At 37.6% G+C, this 20,897-nt stretch overlaps 3 non-coding genes across 3 annotated transcripts; 1 reads left to right on the top strand and 2 right to left on the bottom strand.

The window, feature by feature from the left end:
• The first annotated feature begins 13,448 nt into the window (after window positions 1-13,448).
• On the top strand, window positions 13,449-13,681 carry LOC115216018. The gene has a single exon (XR_003882063.1). It is a non-coding gene; the product is annotated as a small nucleolar RNA U3 (small nucleolar RNA).
• Window positions 13,682-16,145: 2,464 nt separating this feature from the next.
• On the bottom strand, window positions 16,146-16,378 carry LOC115216017. Its single transcript, XR_003882062.1, has one exon. It is a non-coding gene; the product is annotated as a small nucleolar RNA U3 (small nucleolar RNA).
• Window positions 16,379-18,810: 2,432 nt separating this feature from the next.
• On the bottom strand, window positions 18,811-19,043 carry LOC115216019. Its single transcript, XR_003882064.1, has one exon. It is a non-coding gene; the product is annotated as a small nucleolar RNA U3 (small nucleolar RNA).
• Window positions 19,044-20,897: the final 1,854 nt, after the last annotated feature.

The following is a 20,897-nucleotide window of genomic DNA, read 5'->3' as shown; positions in this document are numbered from 1 at the left end:
GGGTTGAAATTTTAAAAACTGGACCTGGCACGACCCGGTGCATTCTACTCTTAAAAATGCTAGGTAAATTGTAATTGAAGAAATCCTATATTGTAGATTTCTATATAAAAGAAATTTGATGGCCTATAAGGCGCACTTTTTTTTAAAACCAAAAATGGCTTTAAAAATCTCCCTTCGTCCAATGCACTTAATGTAGGCTCAAAATTCGCTCAAAGCGGTATGTATGTTTACAAAATGTGTGTTGCCATCTATTGATGAACAATTGCCTATGGCAGTGGTTCCCAAACTATGAGTCGCGACCCACAGATGGGTCGCGAACGGAATCTTAGTGAGTCGCAAAAAGTTATAAAATTACGCATTAGCTTTGATTAACTGCTGTCTATCGAGATAGTTCAACACTTATGTTTTCAATACCAGACTTGTTTTATCAAGCAGTAGGCTTTTTCACGAACTTAACAAATCAGAGGTTGTCATCTTCTCAAGTTATTTATTCGTACGTAATCGTTAAAAGGAAGGATCTGTTTTTAACTATTTATAGAGAACTTTAACTAGGCGAAGTATAACACTGATCGAGCCGATAACAGTAACTGCTTCAAGGTTTTGTATTAGTGTTAGTATTTACACATAGGGTATAGAGACGTTGAAACAGTTATAAAACGTTTTGCTTCACATTTAATATAAATAGCAAAAAATTTTAATAAATAAGACATGGATTTCACTAGTAAGTTTATAAATTATTTCAAAAGTATAGGAGTGATCGCCAGGAGGCTATCAATTAGCCAATGAAATGATTGGAATAGACAGCAGCTAGACGGTAGATAGATCAAGAGAGTCTATCAGATAAACGGTTTAAATAGCATCACATCGATTGAAATGACGTTTATCATTAATTGTACAAGTTCGCATGATCCCAAACGTTGTATTTTAATTCTATCAAATCTCTCGGTAAGTCGAAATTATCTGTCCTTCTAAATTCGATTTTTTCGTATTTACTCAGTCTTCATATTATGGATAAATGGTTAAAAAAAAGTCAGTTGAAGCCGATGACGATGAGTCTTCAGTGAATCGAAACGAAGAAAAGACCAAACCGAAGCATTAAAAGTACTTCTCCCTTTCACGTCATCTTATATTTGTGAAGCTGGATTTTCAGCATTGGTTGGGATTAAAAGCAAATATCGAAATAAACTGCAGCTCTCAAATTCTTTACGCCTGAAACTATCACGCATTGAACCTGATGTTAATTCTATTATTGAGCGTAGCAAGAAACAGGCTCATCCTTCTCACAGGCCTCACTGAAGATGTAATCTGAAATAAATTTGTTAATTTCATTAATGTTTTTACTCAGTAGAGTTAAGTGGGTCGTCATAAACTGGTGTGATAAATAGTGGGTCGCGACTCAAAAAAGTTTAGGAACCACTGGCCTATGGTATGTTTATATCGAATCTGGATGCAATAAATTGTTTTTAATTATAGGTAATAACATAAAGTTATACAGGTAAGTAGAGGAATTAAAACATTATTTTAGTAGTAATTTATTTTACAAAAGTATAGCCTAAGCTAGGGTGCGTCCTATGTATTCGTGCGTCATATAGGCCATCAAATACGGTAATTAAGGGCGAAAATAGACAGATAAAAGTAAAATAACGCGGAATGAGGGAAACGAGACGGGCAGTTGGTCAGAGAGGCTACAATAGGCAGACAAAACTTCGAAAGACGATGGACTTAATGTAAACGTGCGCGCATCCCCCCTCCCTCACACATACACACGCAAGAAAAGCTGTGCACAATGAAATTTACACTGAAAAGCGACAGATATAAAAAAAAAGGAGACTGACATTTTGGGTGAACTCTTTATCAAAGTAGATGATAAAAGAGAGAAAAATTTGTTCGAAGCGTACCTGTATCTTTCGCCTATGTATATGTGTGTGTTTGTGTGTATGTGTGTGTCTGTGTATGTGTGTGCGTGTGTGTGTGTGTGTGTGTGTGTGTGTGTGTGAGCCTGTGTCTCTATTCACATATATACGTGCATATTTGTGTGTGTATTGGAGAAGGGCGTGCGTGGGAAGCGAAGCAACGCCATAAGACTTGACGCAGTGAACCAAGATAAATTAAAGTGTAAATGAAAGTGTATTTCTAAAAGCTAAAAGGGAGGGAACTCGTAAAATACCATTCACCTAAATCAAAATTTTAATGAAGATGTGTAGCGATAGGTGTGTAAGAGATCCTACAGTTCGGTCGGCATACTTTACTATGTATGTGTATGTCTGCGTTAGGGTGTGTGTGCGTGTGTGTGTGTGCGAATGTGTGCATGTATGCGTGCTTCTGTGTTTGTGTATGCGTGGGAGCAAGCCTTTTCCTCTCACGTTTACCGTCGTTGTTCAATCAATATATTAATGAATACCTGTTGGCTGATACTACTGAAATTTCAGAACAAAAATCTCTACTAACCTATATTTTAACGAAATTATTTTTATTATCCTAATGCATGCTGTTGTTATTATTGTTCTCCTTATTGTTGTTGTTGGTGGTGTCGGTGTTGATGGCGATGGGGATGATTGTTGGTGACATTTTTCTTAAAATACATTTTTATTTTGTCCTGAATCTTCTAATGCATTTACAGAAATTCAGCATCAATTTTATAAAACACGATGTGGCATACTCTTTACTCCTTCACTCTTTTACTTGTTTCAGCCATTTGACTGCAGCCATGCTGGAGCACCGCCTTTAGTCGAGCTAATCGACCCCAGGACTTATTCTTTGTAAGCCTAGTACTTATTCTATCGGACTCTTTCGCCGAACCGCTAAGTTTACATATATATATATATATATATATATATATATATATATATATATATATATGTGTGTGTGTGTGTGTGTGTGTATGTATGCTTGTATGTGTATATGTATATATATGCATAATATATATATGTATATGTACATGCGCATAAATATGTTCATATACGTATATATATATATATATATATATATATATATATATATATATATATACATATATATATTCATATATATATATATATATATATATATATATATATATATACATACATATACATATTTATACATGCATATATATATATATACATATATATATATCAGCATATATATATATATATATATATGTACATACACACACACATATATGCACACATGGGCATATATAAACAAGTATACTTACATGTTTATATTTCATATATAAACACATAGGCACGACTCCCTACCCCCGCCACATATATTCCACTCAATTTGGAACTGGGCCGCCTTCTGAATTCTTGCATTTTAAGTCAGATGCACCCTTGGGCAATAAAGAAATCATCATAATTCCATCTCCTCCTCCTCCTCCTCCTACTACTACTACTACTACTACTACTACTACTACTACTACTACTACAACTACTACTACTACGCTTTCGATGTATTTCTTTAGATTGCCTTAGGCCGTGTTCGATCGGTTTACTTCGGTTATCGCCGCAAGAAACAACAGCTACGTTAAGAACATCAACAGAAACAGCGAACTGCAATACTTTTACTGGCACGAGTGGTAGCAGCAGCAGCAGCAGTAGCAGCAGCAGCAACAACAACAACAACAGCAACAGCAACGATAACAACGACGAAACCAACAACCACATCCACAGCTGATAACAGCTATCATTATATATTCAATTAATCTGATTAGTTTCGTGAAAACCGCATCATTTTTTCATATTTTTTTCCATTGCTTCTCAAAAATATATTAAAAATTAATCAATTTGATATTTTGTACTGAAGCAGACAAACGCACGCACGTAGACAAACCCAACCGTATAAGCGCGTACAGACGCACTCAAATATGAACGAATATATATATATATATATATATATATACACTTGTATACATACATGCATACATACACACACACATATACATATGCTGATATATACAACCACATGTGAATCGTTGGCGATTTTTTCCTCCTTTTCCTTTTCACTTGGACTTACTTCTGTCTCCTGCTTCTGAAGAAGAGCTTTGCTCGAAACGTAAAACCAACTTTCTTTCCTTCCCTGAGAGTCTGCTAATACTTTACATGTATCACGTCCTGACGTTGTTGTTTTTTTTTCTTGTGTTTGTTCTTCGTTTTTTTTTTATTTGATATACTATATATATATAAGCAATAATAAATTTCTGAGCGACGTATAAACAGTAACTGCACGATATCGTGAAGTATATTTGCCACCTAAATGTGGCTAACCCTTAAGGGTTGATGCTACTGTAGATTGTAGCCCCAGGAAAACATCTCCTCCAGCTGGCTATTGACACACTGTCTGTGCCCTATCAGTATTTTATTTGATATACTATATATATATAAGCAATAATAAATTTCTGAGCGACGTATAAACAGTAACTGCACGATATCGTGAAGTATATTTTCCACCTAAATGTGGCTAACCCTTAAGGGTTGATGCTACTGTAGATTGTAGCCCCAGGAAGACATCTCCTCCAGCTGGCTATTGACACACTGTCTGTGCCCTATCAGTATTTGCAAAAGGAAGTCATCGTTCACATTTCCAGCCTGACGTGATACACACGGACCCGGGTCTCTGGATATTGATCCGTCATCAGCGTGTGACAATCACCGGTTGGCGATGGAAAGTGATTCTCAATGCAAATATATATACTTTTTCCAGTGGCAAAAGTTATTTTGTTCCACATGGGTAGAAATTTTGAAGAAAGTTGAAAATGCACTGAGATTCGTTTAACACTTTTATTTTTAAATTTTTATATTTTTAAAGCCTTTTTTACAGATTTCTTTTTACAAACTTTTTTTATGGTTTTACAGATTTCTCTGGTTTTCAAAATTTGAGATAGGAAGACGTACAGCCATACCAAAACTATGTCGCCTCTGACTGGAGTTCGAAAATCTCTTGTTTTTATACAAAGCATGAATCAGATTAGTATCTGTATTGGATACGATTTGATTAGCCGAGGATATTCGCGTCATTAGACTTAGAAACTTTTGTAAGTTCCCCACTACGTCCGTTTGTTAATATCATGTGACAATATGTTTGGCGCCGTAATTTAAGGTTGTCATGGTCGGGTGAACGTGTTTAGTGATAGTCTCAAACAATCAAGTCTTTCGGAATTTAATCTGTCAAGTGTGGTAGTGGATGATCAAGTGATTAGACATAGGGATTTTTGTAATCTTCCCGCTGTGTCCGGTGCGTTAATATCATGTGACAATATTTTTAGCACCAGAAATTGAGGCTGACACTGTTGAGTGAACGTGTCTAGTAAGAGTCTCAACAATCAAGGCTCTCTAAATTTAATTTGTCAAGAGGTAAATGGGCAGGGGGTTGTTTCTACGTATCCCAGTGGGTAAATGGTTATGATTTGTATATATGTATGTAGGCATAAAATTTTGATCACTAAATTTGTGCGTCAGTGTCATATAGAAAAAAGTCATGATAAAATTTAGGTTGCTAGCTGTATAAATTCCATACGTCAAGCGGCAGAATGAGTTTGTGTGTGAATAGTTGTTGGCGAATGTACTTTGTTGAAATCTATACTGTCTTAGTTAGTATTTTTGTATGAATATATTGTCTTTCTTCGTGCTTGATCTGTGGTATTGCTTGAACAAGATAAAGGGGGAAGACTTGGAATTTGGTTGATCTATGTTTTGTACATGTCTATGTGACCACTCAGTGGGATCTGTCTAATACTGGGGTCTCGTATTTGCTGGTGATGAACAGCTAGTCTATTCATCAGAGGAAGATTTGTTTTGCTGATGTAATCCTTGATACATCCTTTACATTTGATAACATATGTTAAATCTTATGACGAACAGATAAAATGATATTTTATGGTAAAAATCTGTCCTGCTTTAAATCTGTAAGTTTTGTCTTGAATGAGGCTGATGCAACTCCAACAAGTAGGGTGGCTACACTTTTTGACTGTTGGTGTAGAGTTTGTGGGGTGTAATTTAGTGCTGGTATGTAGTTTTTTTCTATGGATTTTGAATGTCTTTTGCGTTTGGATATTTTGTGAATTCCAAGTGCCTGTTTCATTCTTGGGTCCTGTCTCAGTATTGGAATGTTCTGGTGGATAATGTCAAAATGTCGATGAAACAATTGTAGAATTATGCCATAAAAAGTATTGCTCACTCCATTCTCCTTGTTAATACTTATCTACCTACCTATATATATATTTACGGAGATGTACTTGCATAGCGAATGACTTGATCTGAGATCGTGTGCTGGAACGAAAACAATTGTAGCGTAGAAGGTGTTTATACATACATAATAATCTTATTCTTTTATTCATTTATTTGTTTCAGTCATTTGACTGCGGCCATGCTGGAGCACCGCCTTTAGTCGAGCAGATCGAATCCAGAACGTATTCTTTGTAAGCTTAGTACTTATTCTATCGATTTCTTTCGCCAAACCGCTAAGTTACGGGGTCGTAAACCCACCATCATCGGTTGTCAAGCGATGATGAGGGGACAAACACAGACACACACACACACACACACACACACACACACACACACAGAAGTCGTGACAGAACAAATATGGTGTTGTAGTCTGACGTCCTTTAAAAAAAACTGGATGGTCAGATTTAGAACGCCTTTGATCAAATGTCAAATTTTATCACTATTGACCTGAGACTAAAGTTCAACTAGCTATGAATATATTATTGCATTTGAGTAACAAGCTTTTATATCTACAATATAAATTTGGCAAAGGGCGTGGCTTAGTAGTTAGAATGTTGGGTTAAAGATCATCAGTTTGTGGGTTCGGTTTCCTCGAGCCAGTAACTTCATATCGCATTAAGGTGGTCTCCTATTTTATCGTCGTAAAATAAATTAGGAAAACAATTTTGTTTAAGCTGATGTGAAGAAAATAAGGCATTTATTAATGATAAAAAACATAGGAGTGGCTGTGTGGTAAGTAGCTTGCTAACCAACCACATGGTTCCGGGTTCAGTCCCACTGCGTGGCACCTTGGGCAAGTGTCTTCTGCTATAGCCCCGGGCCGACCAATGAGTGGATTTGATAGACGGAAACTGAAAGAAGCCCGTCGTATATATGTATATATATATGTGTGTGCTTGTATGTTTGTGTGTCTGTGTTTGTCCCCCTAGCATTGCTTGACAACCGATGCTGGTGTGTTTACGTCCCCGTTACTTAGCGGTTCGGCAAAAGAGACCGATAGAATAAGTACTGGGCTTACAAAAGAATAAGTCCCGGGGTCGAGTTGCTCGATTAAAGGCGGTGCTCCAGCATGGCCGCAGTCAAATGACTGAAACAAGTAAAAGAGCAAAGAGCATACGTATGAGGAAGTTAATCGCCAAATAAAAATATAACTAGCTATACACGAATAGCTTGTAATATTCGACTGAAATGATTGTTACCAACTGTCCAATTGCACCAAATAAATTCTGAAAGAAACGAGTGAAATAATTCTCGACTCGTCCCATACTGACGACGCATTTTCTTTTTAAGGTGGCTCCACTGCCTTTCAATTCGTTGGTTATGCGTTCTAGATTTTTTGGATCAACGAAGTTCCGTAAGTGGTCGATGGTGGACTGGGTATAAATTAAATAAAATTATTTTCTTAATTTATTTTACGACGATAAAATAGGAGACAGCCCACATTAGTTGTTGGCAAGGACACATTATTTTGTTGTCTTTACACAGACGTATTTGTTTATGAAACGCCGTAACTTGCTATACTGGCTATGAATTTTATAGCAAAAATCTATGGAGATAAACTTAAAAAGTGAAACTTCATACCATGTTACTCAGGTAGATTTGAGTAACGTGATATGAAAATGAGTAACCACCGAGCACCGGTGCAGCTAACCCATTACCCAGTTGTCATACATTCGGTGTGGAAGGGCCAAGAAGCTGTCGTTGTCTTCACGACTACGTAGACATATAAAGCAATTAGCAAAAACATGGTACATTCCACCAAGTCATAAACTCTTGTTAGTGATGTCTATGATATTTAAACTTTTGGCAATTTAAATATCATAGGCGGCGAGCTGGCAGAAACGTTAGCGCGCCGGGCAAAATGCTTTGTGGTATTTCATTCGCCGTTGCTTTCTGAGTTCGAGTTCCATCGAGGTCGACTTTGCCTTTCATCTTTTCGGAGTCGATAAATTAAGTACCAGTTACGCACTGGAGTCGATGTAATCGGCTTAATCCGTTTGTCTGTCCTAGTTTGTCCCCTCTGTTTAGCCACTTGTGGGCAATAAAGAAATAAGAAACATTAGCGCGCCGGCGGAAATGCTTTACGGTAGGAATGGCTAAGTAAGTAGCTTGTTTACGAACCACATGGTTCCGGGTTCAATCTCACTGCGTGGCATCTTGGGCAAGTGTCTTCTACTATAGCTTCGGGCCGACCAAAGCCTTGTCAGTGGATTTGGTAGACGGAAACTGAAAGAAGCCCGTCGTATATATGTATGTATATATATATATATATATATATATACATGTGTGCGTGTGTATGTTTGTGTGTCTGTGTTTGTCCCCCCCAACATCGCTTGACAACCGATGCTGGTGTGATTACGTCCTCGCAACTTAGCGGTTCGGCAATAGACACTTACAAAGAATATGTCCTGGGGTCGATTTGCTCACTAAAAGGCGGTGCTCCAGCATGGCCACAGTCAAATGACTGAAACAAGTAAAAGAGTAAAAAAGAGTAAAGAGTATTGTGTTAGTTGGCAGTTGTTGAACCGGCGGTAGTGCTGGTGGAATAGTAGTATTGGTAGTGTGTGTGTGGTAGTACTGGTGGTGGCAGGTACGGTAATAGTGTGAGTAGATGGTCATGATGTAGTAAGTATGGTAGCAGTGATGCTGTTAGCGTAAGGCAGTAGAAGAGATGGTGGCTGTTGTTGTGTTGTTACTAACGATGGCAGGAATAGGATATTGTGACGCTGTAGTTCTTGTGGTGGTAAAAGCTGGTAGTAATGGTGGTAGTATGACCCTTGTAGTAGTGGTGATAATGGTATTACACCGGCTGTGGTAGTTTGGGTGTTGTAGAAGTGGTGGTGGCAATGATAATGATGACGTGCAGAGAGTGGTATAGACGATGGTTGTAGTGGTAGTTGCGATGTTCGTGGTGTTTAAGCTGGAGGTGGTAATGTGGAGGGGTTGTAATGGTGTTAGTTATAGTGGTAGCAGTGGTGGTAATTGTACAGTAAGTGGTATTAGTTAGAGCGAGCTGGCAGAAACGTTAGCACGCCGGACGAAATGCTTAGCGGTATTTCGTCTGCCGTTACGTTGTGAGTTCAAATTCCGCCGAGGTCGATAAATTAAGTACCAGTTACGCACTGGGGTCGATGTAATCGACTTAATACCTATGTCTGTCCTTGTTTGTCTCCTCTATGTTTAGCCCCTTGGTATTAGTTAGAGCTGTGTTGGAAGTAGTAGTGGTCGCGATCATTTAGTAGTGACAGTGATAGTGCAGGTGCCGCAGTGGTGGCACTGGGGGTGGTATTGGTGGGAGTAGGGGTGGAGGTATTAGGAATGATGTTGATAGCAATGATTGTGGTCATGGTTGTAATGGTGGTGGTAGCGGCGGTGGTGAAGATGGCGGCGACGGTGGTGGTAGTGGTGATGGTGGTGGTGGTGATGATGGCGGAGATGGTGGTAGAGATAGTGGTGATGGTAGTAGTGGTGGTGGTAATGGTGATGATGGTAGTGGTGGTAGTGGTGGTGTTGGTGGTAGTGGTGATGGTGGTGGTAGTAGTGGTGATGATAGTGGTGGTGGTGGTGATGGTAGTGGTGGTGGTGGTAATGGTGATGATGGTGCTGGTGGCGGTGGCGGTTGTGGTGGAGGCGGTTGCAACGATGGTGGTGATGGTGGTGGCGATGGTGGTGGAGACGGCGGCAGTGGTGGTGATGGTGGTAGCGGTGGCGGTGGAGGTGGTGGCAGTCGTGATAGTGTTGTTGGCAGTCGTGATAGTGTGCTGGCTGTAGTGATGGTGTTGATTTGGTGGTAAGATGTTGATAACAGTAAGTCTTGGTTGTGAATATGGGTGTTATAACAGTCGTGGTGGTTGTGACGGTAGTGGTGGTAGTAGTGGTATCGTTGGTTTCAGTGGTAGCGGTCGTCATAGGAATGGCAGTGGCGGTCACAGGAATGGCAGGAGGTGTTTGTAGAAGTAGTGGTACTACAGGAGATGGTAGATCGCTTCGTTGTAATAATTGTGCTGGTACTCAGAGCTAGAGAATTGGCCGTAGAAGCAGCAGTGGCAGCAACAGCAGTAGTAGTAATAATAGTAGTAGCGGTAGCAACAGTAGAAGTAGTAGTAGTAGCAGCAGCAGCAGCTGTAGTTGTTGAAGTAGTAGTAGTAGCGGAAGCAGCACTGGAAGTAGTAGTAGTAGTAGTAGTAGTAGTGACAGCAGCAGAAGTAGTATTAGTAGTAGCAGCACTAGCTGTAGTTGTTGAAGTAGCAGTAGTAGGTAGTAGTAGTAGTAGCAGCAGCACTAGAAGTAGTAGTAGTAGTAGTAGTAGTAGTAGTGGTAGCGGCTGTAGTAATTGTAGTAGTATTAGTTGTAGTAATAGTAGTAGCTGTAGCAGTAGTAATTGTTGTAATAGTAGTTGTAGTAGAAGGGGTAGTGAAAGTGGTGTTAGATGTTTGAGCTTGCAGTTAATACAACGGTCACACAGCGCGCGCGCGTGTGCATGTGTGTGTGTGTGTGCCTGTGCATGTGTGTGTGTGTGTGTGCTTGTCCATTTGTGAGTTATATATGTATACGCAGTATGGTGAGCAGGTGGCACACTTGAACAGCAATGACGTCAGCAATGGAGATTTCACATCATTTGTCACATTTCCATGGCTTCTGTTTTTGCAGTCTCGCAATTTTTTACAGGCAAGAATTCCTTAGTATTTCCCAGTACCGAGTGACAGCAGGGATGACAAGAACCACAACCACAGCAACAGAAAATTACAATAGCACTTATAGATAACAATATGCCGATTGCAATCGTGACATGCTAGAGAAATCTACCTATCTCCTACCAATGTATTAATAAAAAAGATTGAACAGACAGACCCAGCTGTAATGGCATTTAATGTTGTTACATCAATCAAGACTGACCTGAGGTTTCTTAACAACGGCGACAACATCAACAAATAATGCAAATAGCCAGAGCACGTGGGTGGCTGTCTAGCGAATGTTTTTAAAAAAGATGGGTGAATGTAGCAAGGATGGCACGTATGAATGACGAAGCCACCTTGAGCATAATCCTATGAACCCAGAAATTGAAAACAGAGGGTTACCCACTTGCAAACAAATGTGGTAACATATAACAATATTGACCAAGGTTACCGTGGTCTTTTTCGTAGGCTTTTCTTCCCACGGATAAACCTTACTTGCTTTCCCCTTTACACCATATATCATAACACTGTGATACACGATCCCTATTGATCGTTTTGTTTTCCTCTTTCCCTTTTTTCTTCTTTTTTCATTTCTCTTTTCTTTTGTTCCTTTTCCTTTTCTTCTTTTTTTTATTTATTTATTTACTGAAAAAAATTTTTTTTCTTCTTCTTTTTACCTTTTACGAACCCTTTTGATCGAAAACCTACGCCACCTTTTTTTTTCTTTTGTTTTTTGTTTTTTTCATCCCCCAAAAGAAAAGCTCTACCTTGTAACTTGTCCCATCCGTGTGCAGCCCTGTGTGGCCAATAAAGAAACTTATCTATCTATCTATCTATCTATCTATCTATCTATCTATCTATCTATCTATCTATTATTATTATTATTATTATCATTATTATTATTATTATTATTATTATTATTATTATTATTATTATTATTATTATTATTATTATTATTATGATCATCATCATCATCATCATCGTCATCATCATTCAGTAATTTTATTTTTATAACGTGCTTTCACTTCACTACCGAGCGCAGCTCTGTGTGTCTTGGGTATGTGCTGTGATTTGTTGTGATGCTCTGATGGTTACTGTATTGAAAGTGTTCTGCGTAGGATGTGTGCAGTGCCTAGTAGTGCAATTTTCTGTATGTTATATGTGTTTGTAAGTCCTGGTGTTTTTGTTATGTATTTGTCTGAATATTTTTTATCATGCCTAATGCACCCACTATGATAGGAATTGTTTCTGTTTTTAGATTCCACATTCTAGTTACCTCTATTTCCAGGTCTTTGTATTTTGAAAGTTTCTCCATTTCTTTTAGAGAAACGTTGTCATCTGCTGGTATTGATACATCAATTAGAAATCATTTTTTTCTTCATGATCTCTGACAAATATATCTGGTCTGTTGACCTTAATTTCTCTATCTGTGTGTATTGGCATATCCCAGAGTATGGTTGCTTTCTCGTTTTCTGTGACCTTTCCTGGTATGTGCCTATACCATCTTTTTTCTGTTGTTATTCCATAATGTTGGCATAGCTTCCAGTGTATGTAGATTCCAACACTGTCGTGTCTGTGAATATATTCCTTCTTAGCTAGGACTGGGCAGCCAGAGATAATATGATTTATTGTTTCTTGTCCATCTCCTCATATTCTGCAGTTACTTGTTATATTTCTTTTCATTACATGTTTTTGGTAATTCCTGGTGGGGAGGCTTTGGTCTTGTGCTGCAATTAAAAACCCCTCTGTCTCTGCCTTGAGTCCTGAGCTTCTCAACCACTGCTGGGATTTTTCTTTGTCTATTTCTTTTGCATTTAGTTTAGTCCAGTATTTGCCACGAAGAGGCTTTTCTTGCCATCGTTTTATCATGGTCCGTTGCTGTTCTAGTTTTAGTTTTGATTTCATTTGCTTTATAGCTTTTGTTGTGTTTTCTTCTTCTTCTTCTTCTTCTTCTTCTTCTTCTTCTTCTTCTTCTTCTTCTTCTTCTTCTTCTTCTTCTTCTTCTTCTTCTTCTTCTTTCTTCTTGGGTTGAATAATACCGGTATTATTTAATTTATTCGTAGTTTTTTGTACATGGTGTTTGGGGCCGGAGATGATCTGGTGTTGATGGATCGTAATGTATCAAGCATGTTTACATGGTTGGAGATGATATCAAGTTAAAATACATAATTTCGTTTGGAAAATAGCAATAAATTTCAATGTGTATTACTTACTCGGATATAGTCCTATCCTTTGTCAGTTATTTTTTAGCTTCATGCGATGTTTTTGTTTCCGATGTTTCTGGATAGATTTCGGAGCACAGTTTTATTAGAAGAAGCTGATGGTTGAATCACAAAATTTAACAGAAATACTTTATACAAACCAGTTTATACATACTAAACCTCATGTATTTTCTCAATATTTTGATACAGAACAATTTAGAATAACTTTAAAAATGAAAAGATTTATTTAAGTTTAGATTTACTTGAAAAATTAATTAATTTCTCAGTTAATTGCATTCTTTGACACAACTACATAATTAGAACAGCAACATGTATATTAACTTGCTGGTTAGCTGCTGAAAATTAAAACCATGCTTTTAAGGATCATTTCTTAAGTATGTGTCGCAACGGTATCCGATTCTATTGAGCGGTCCAACAACATCACGATGATGCGAGATCGTATTGAGTCCTGAGCGTAAAGCAGGGTTTCCTGAATCGTTCGTTACTCCGCCTGCAACGAACGTGAGGAATCCATTGAAGATCGTTCTTGAGAGGTTTAATAACTTCTTAAAGAGGGGCTCAATACTTTCTGAGTGATGTTATTTTTTACTAAATTAACAACAGATCATCTTTTTATTATAACATGTAACGTGGACGGATGATAATTTTGGATTCGGTTTGTCCGACTAAACCAGTGGCTACGATGAAAAACATCACTTCTACTTTTGCAATCAATAGAGTATTCTTTTTTTTTTTAATACCTGATAAAAATGAAATAGGATTATTTAAAATGTTGAATAGCAATGGGGTCCATAATTAAAAGAAAAAGAAAAAAAAACTTGTTGAGAACCTTTCAGTAAGGTATCCCTAGCATATTCACTGTGAATTGCAGGCCCCAAAAAGCATTAAGTAGCTGAAGGTTTAAAATCAATCAAAGGACATAACTAAGTATGTCTACCAGCTGGAAATAACAGTCAAGACTCTTATTTAAATAAGAGTTTTGACTGTTATTTCTAGCAGGTAGACATACTTAGTGTGTCCTTTGATTAATTTTAATCCTTCGGATAGTTATTGTAGAGAACGAGAACTCTGTCTATAACTAAAGATAGAGTTCTCGTTCTCTACAATATCTATCTATCTAGTTGAAGGATTAAAATCAATCAAAGGACACACTAAGTATGTCTACCTGCTAGAAATAACAGTCAAAACTCTTATTTGAATAAGAGTCTTGACTGTTATTTCCAGCTGGTAGACATACTTAGTTATGTCCTTTGATTGATTTTAAACCTTCAGCTATTTAATGCATATTTTCAATGAAATTCTCATTTTCGGAGCTGTAGATTACGATCGTTGTGATATGATTGAAAAATGATGTTTTTATTTGTTTCATTGAACCTACTTTCCGACTTTGATTCTTCGCAACTCTCTTTAAGATGTATATTTCTAAATGACTTTCGCAGAAATACTTTCTCGAGGATGTAGATTACAATTATTTTGATAAAATTTAGATTTTTCTTTTCATTTCTGAGGAATTTTATGTCGTTCTATGAAGATGCCTGGCCTGCTGGTTATCACTCCGACCTAGTAAAACAGACCCATGGTATGTCGCCTGAGTGGTGCAGAGATGTTGTCTGCCAAGATTAGGGAATTACCAACAAATGGTGGATGCAGCGACACCCTATTACAGCGCCATACCCCGAACTACTACTACCACCACCACCACCACCACCACTGCTGCTGCCGCTACTACTACTACTACTACTACTACTACTACTACTACTACTACCCACCACCACCACCACCAACCACCACCACCACTACTACTACTACTACTACTACTACTACTACTACTACTACTACTACTACTACTACTACTACCACCACCACCACCACCATTACTACTACTTTCCTCAAAGCTTCAATTTTATAACTGCCAATTTCCGTAACTAGCATTTTCACTATATTTTCTCAGATTTACATGCTTGGACTATGAATATTACCTAATATACACTCTTGAAAACGTATTTGTTCAAAATATTTATTTTCAAAGAGATTGTGTGTAACAAATTCAGAACGGAGAATGATCCGAAACTTCTATAGTAAAGAAATAGGTATTTCGCCTGCCGCTACGTTCTGAGTTCAAATTCAGCCGAGGTCGACTTTGCCTTTCGGGATCAATAACTTAAGCACCGGGGTGTCGCTATTTGTCCCCTTTATGTTTAGCTCCTTGTGTGCAATAAAGGAAGAAGAAACGTTAGCACGCCGGGTGAAACGCTTAACGGCATTTCGTCTGCCGCTACGTTCCGAGTACAAATTCCGTCAGGGTCGATCATGCCTTTCATCCTGAGGGTCGAGATGAACGACGTAATCTCGTCACCCCTGGGCACACTTAAATTCTTTCATTCGTTTTGAATCGAGACAGAGCACCCGAAGGAATAGGATATAATTTTCAAAGCATGTATATTATCCGTCATATGAGAAACGTAATCTATTGTTAATTTAGTAAATAATAACTAGATAGATAGATATTGTAGAGAACGAGAACTCTATATTTAATTATAGACAGAGTTCTCGTTCTCTACAAAATCTATCTATCGAGCTGAAGGATTAAAATTAATCAAAGGACACACTAAGTATGTCTACCTGCTAGAAATAACAGTCAAAACTCTTATTTAAATAAGAGTCTTGACTGTTATTTCCAGCTGGTAGACATACTTAGTTATGTCCTTTGATTGATTTTAAACCTTCAGCTACTTAATGCTTTTTGGGGCCTGCAATTCACAGTAAATATACCATACTGAAAGGTTCTCAAAAAGTTTCTTTTTGTTCTTTTTCTTTTAATTATGGACCCCATTGCTATTCAACATTTTAAATAATCCTATTTCAATTTTATCAGGTATTAAAAAAAAAAAAAGAATACTCTATTGATTGCAAAAGTAGAAGTGATGTTTTTCATCGTAGCCACTGGTTTAGTCGGACAAACCGAATCCAATATTATCATCCGTCCACGTAACATGTTATAATAAAAACATGATCTGCTGTTAATTTAGTAAAAAAATAATATCACTCAGAAAGTAGTGAGTCCCTCTTTAAGAAGTTATTAAACTTCTCAAGAACGATCTTCAATGGATTCCTCACGCTCGTTGAAGGCGGAGTAACGAACGATACAGGAAACCCTGCTTCACGCTCAGGACTCAATACGATCTCGCATCATCGTGATGTTGTTGGACCGCTCAATAGAATCGGATACCGTTGCGACACATACTTAAGAAATGATCCTTAAAAGCATGGTCTTAATTTTCAGCAGCTACCCAACAGATATATATCTAAGTAGCTGCTACAATCCTATAGTGGTTTCATAGAATACATTTAGCAAATTCAGTAATTATTGTCTTAAATAAATCTAGATCTCATCATTTATTATGGCCCCAGATACCATTATAAATAGTTCTGACCATTAAAATTTAGAAAATACTCTAGATTTAACATATATATACTGCATTGTATAAAATATATATTCTGTATTATGTAGTACTGCCATCAGCTGTTTGCCACATCCGGTTTTGTATTTCACACGCGTTATTACTCTCTGCTTGTTATCATTTATTAATTGTGGTCAATGTAATTACCTGTATTAATGTTGAAATACTTTATGTTTACGGCTTAAACGAACTTACGTTCTCAATTCAAAATCATTTCGGTCGACTTCGCAGTTCATTTTACCGGTGTTGAGAAATTAGTTATCACTTAAATACCGATAAATGTTCAAACTGACTATACACTCCTCAACAAACAAAACCGAACATATCTACAGATTAGAGCTCCAACTTCGCTGATTTTGTTGCCTCAAAATGTTCTGAAAACTTTATAACGAAACTTTGCTGGGACACGCTTTTGGGGCCGTAGATTACGATTATGTTAATAACAATAATTTTTTATTTCTAAAGGAGTTTCGGATCATTCTTATCTCCCTTCCGACTTTGTTACCTCACACAATCTCTTTAAAAAACCTTTCGAATTTATAACTGCCAAAGTAGTAGTATTGGTGTTGGTGGTGTGGTAAATAGTGGCGGCGGCAGCAGCAGTAACAGTAGTAGTAGTAGTAGTAGTAGTAGTGGTGGTGGTGGTGTTGGTGGTGGTAGTAGTAGTAGTAGTGGTGGTGGTGGTGGTGGTGGTGGTGTTGGTGGTAGTAGTAGTAGTAGTAGTAGTAGTAGTAGTTTGGGGTATGGCGCTGTAATAGGGTGTCGCTGCATCCACCATTCGTTGGTGATTCCCTAATCTTGGCAGACGACAATCTCTGCACCACTCAGGCGACCACCATGGGGTCTGTTTTACTAGGTCGGAGGGCAAACCCTACCTCGACCTCTTTTAAGACACGCAGAGGAAACGTTAAGATCTTTTCTTAAGACATGCCGGTCCCCACACAGCACTAGAGTAAGGTGAAAGGAAGATTTTTTTTTGCTCAACACGCGGTCCAGCCCGGGGTTTAAACACACGATCTGGCAATCGTGATTGCAATTCTTTAACCAGCAGGCCAGGCATCTTCATAGAACGACATAAAATTCCTCAAAAATGAAAAGAAAAATCTAAATTTTATCAAAATAATTGTAATCTACATCCTCGAGAAAGTATTTCTGCGAAAGTCATTTAGAAATATACATCTTAAAGAGAGTTGCGAAGAATCAAAGTCGGAAAGTAGGTTCAATGATGCAAATAAAAACATCATTTTTCAATCATATCACAACGATCGTAATCTACAGCTCCGAAAATGAGAATTTCATTGAAAATATGCATTAAATAGCTGAAGGTTTAAAATCAATCAAAGGACATAACTAAGTATGTCTACCAGCTGGAAATAACAGTCAAGACTTTTATTTAAATAAGAGTTTTGACTGTTATTTCTAGCAGGTAGACATACTTAGTGTGTCCTTTGATTGATTTTAATTCTTCAGCTAGATAGATAGATATTGTAGAGAACGAGAACTCTATCTTTAGTTATAGACAGAGTTCTCGTTCTCTACAATAACTATCCGAAGGATAAAATTAATCAAAGACACACTAAGTATGTCTACCTGCTAGAAATAACGTCAAAACTCTTATTTAAATAAGAGTCTGACTGTTATTTCCAGCTGGTAGACATATACACTACTACCACCCCACACCACCACCACCACCACCACTTAACTCTACTACTACTACTACTATACTATCTACTACTGTTACTGCTGCTGCCGCCGCCACTATTTACCACACACAACACCACACCAACACCACCAATACTACTACTTTGGCAGTTATACAATCGAAGGTTTTTTTATCACCTGCTGAAATAACTCAAAACTCTTATTTAATAAGAGTCTTGACTGGTAGACATACTTAGTTTGTCCTTTGATTGATTTTAAACCTTCAGCTACTAATGCTTTTTGGGGCTGCAATTCATATGAATATGCTAGGGATCCTTACTGAAAGGTTCTCAACCAGTTTTTTTTTTTCTCTTTCTTTTAATTATGGATCCCCATTGCTATTCAACATTTTAAATAATCCTATTTCATTTTTATCAAGTATTAAAAAAAAAAGAATACTACTCTATTGATTGCAAAATTAGAAGTGATGTTTTTCATCGTAGCCACTGTTTAGTCGGACAAACCGAATCCAAAATTATCATCCGTCCACGTAACATGTTATAATAAAAACATGTTCTGCTGTTAATTTAGTAAAAAAAATAACATCACTCAGAAAGTAGTGAGCCCCTCTTTAAGAAGTTATTAAACCTCTCAAGAACGATCTTCAATGGATTCCTCACGCTCGTTGATGGCGGAGTAACGAACGATACAGGAGATACTGCTTCACGCTCAGGACCCAATACGATCTCGCATCATCGTGATGTTGTTGGACCGCTCAATAGAATCGGATACCGTTGCGACACATACTTAAGAAATGATCCTTAAAAGCATGGTCTTAATTTTCAGCAGCTACCTAACAGATATATATCTAAGTAGCTGCTATAAACCTATAGTGGTTTCATAGAATACATTTAGCAAATTCAGTAATTATTGTCTTAAATAAATCTAGATCTTATCATTTATTCTGGCCCCAGATACCATTATAAATAGTTCTGACCATTGAAATTTAGAAAATACTCTAGATTTAACATATATATACTGCATTGTATAAAATATATATTCTGTATTATGTAGTAGTGCCATCAGCTGTTTGCCACATCCGGTTTTGTATTTGACATACGTTATTACTCTCGGCTTGTTTTCATTTAAGTGTGGTCAATGTTGTTGTTGTTGTTGTTGTTGTTGTTGTGTTATTATTATTATTATTATTATTATATTATTATTATTATTATTATTATTATTATTATTATTGCTGCTGCTGTTTTTGTTGTTGTTGTTGTCCTTGTTTCTATTATTAAGGCGGTGAGCTGGCAAAATCGAACAAAATGCTTAGTGGCATTTCGTCTGGCTTTACGTTCTGAATTCGGATTCCTCCTGTCAGGGTTAATAGATTAAGTATCAGCCAAGCACTGGGGGGGGGGTCGATGTAATCGACTTACTTTCTACTCTAAAATTTCAGGCATTGTGCTTGGTAGAAAGGATTATAATAATAATAATAATAATAATAATAATAATAGTAGTAGTAGTAGTAGTAGTAGTAGTAGTAGTAGTAGTAGTAATAATAATAATAATAATAATAATAATAATAATCATGTACATTGTTCTGTCTTGGTATAAAAGATGGGCCACAGCAAATATTCTGTTCAATACCACAGATTTGCTTGTCAGTTGTTTGACCTTAACCAGTTGAACATGTCCCGTAGTGGCTGACGATATGTGCATCTCTGATCACGAGCAGAAGTACTGGGGGAGCATCATGGCCATGTGTTGAGAGGGATTATTTGGGGTTTGAATAATTCACCTTTGGAAACATGGGTGTTTCGTTCATCATCCTAAAGCAACCCTTATTCAGGGACCTTTTGAGCAGGATGGGCTACCCGACCTGAAGAAAATTCTAACTGGGCCCCACCTGCAAGGTCATGTGCTGTTTATCTTGATATGAGATCACCATGTCGCGCACATATGGTTGTGATGTATGTGCCTGGTGTACCCTTATCAGATGGGTAGTCATGATGGGTATGCTGGGCTTCGTATATTTTACCCCAGTGTCACTTTGATGACATGCACTGCTCTCTCATTCAATAATAATAATAATAATAATATGTATGGACTTAACAGATCATAAAACTGGTATGACCACAGACTTGAAGGCATCGTCGAGAACAGAAATGCAAAGATCCTATGGGATTTTATGATTCAGTGCGACCATGGGATTGAGAATAGAAAGTCGGACATAGTCTTAATTGAGAAAGAAAGCGAACGATGCTGGATCATAGATTTAGCATGTCCAGCTGACAACAAGGTATGCGATAAAGAAGAAAGTAAAGTCGAGAGATATGACAGGTTAGCTTGGGAGGTTAAGCAGTTGTGGTCGATGAAAAAGGTAGCAGTAGTACCAATAATTGTCGGAGTCCTGGGAACAGGGAGCAAAAATCTCGAGGAATACGTGGAACAAATAGGGGCTGCAATAAGGGTGGAGCACTTGCAGAGAACAGCACTGCTTGGAACCGCTCGAATACTCCGGAAGGTGCTCGAAAAATAAGAGGCGTTACCTAAGTTCACTGGTTGTGAACAGCTGACACCATAGTACATCTCCAGCGTTAGAAGCTGTGCAAAGGCAATAATAATCATAAGGCCCTTGTGTCTAACTTTGAAATCATTTTTATATAATACTAGTCCCCTCCACCAAAA

The sequence above is a fragment of the Octopus sinensis genome, linkage group LG9 (assembly GCF_006345805.1).
Source record: "Octopus sinensis linkage group LG9, ASM634580v1, whole genome shotgun sequence".
Lineage (NCBI taxonomy): Eukaryota > Metazoa > Mollusca > Cephalopoda > Octopoda > Octopodidae > Octopus > Octopus sinensis.
The sequence above is the reverse complement of the archived record's forward strand: the minus strand, read 5'-3'. Positions and strand labels throughout refer to the sequence as shown.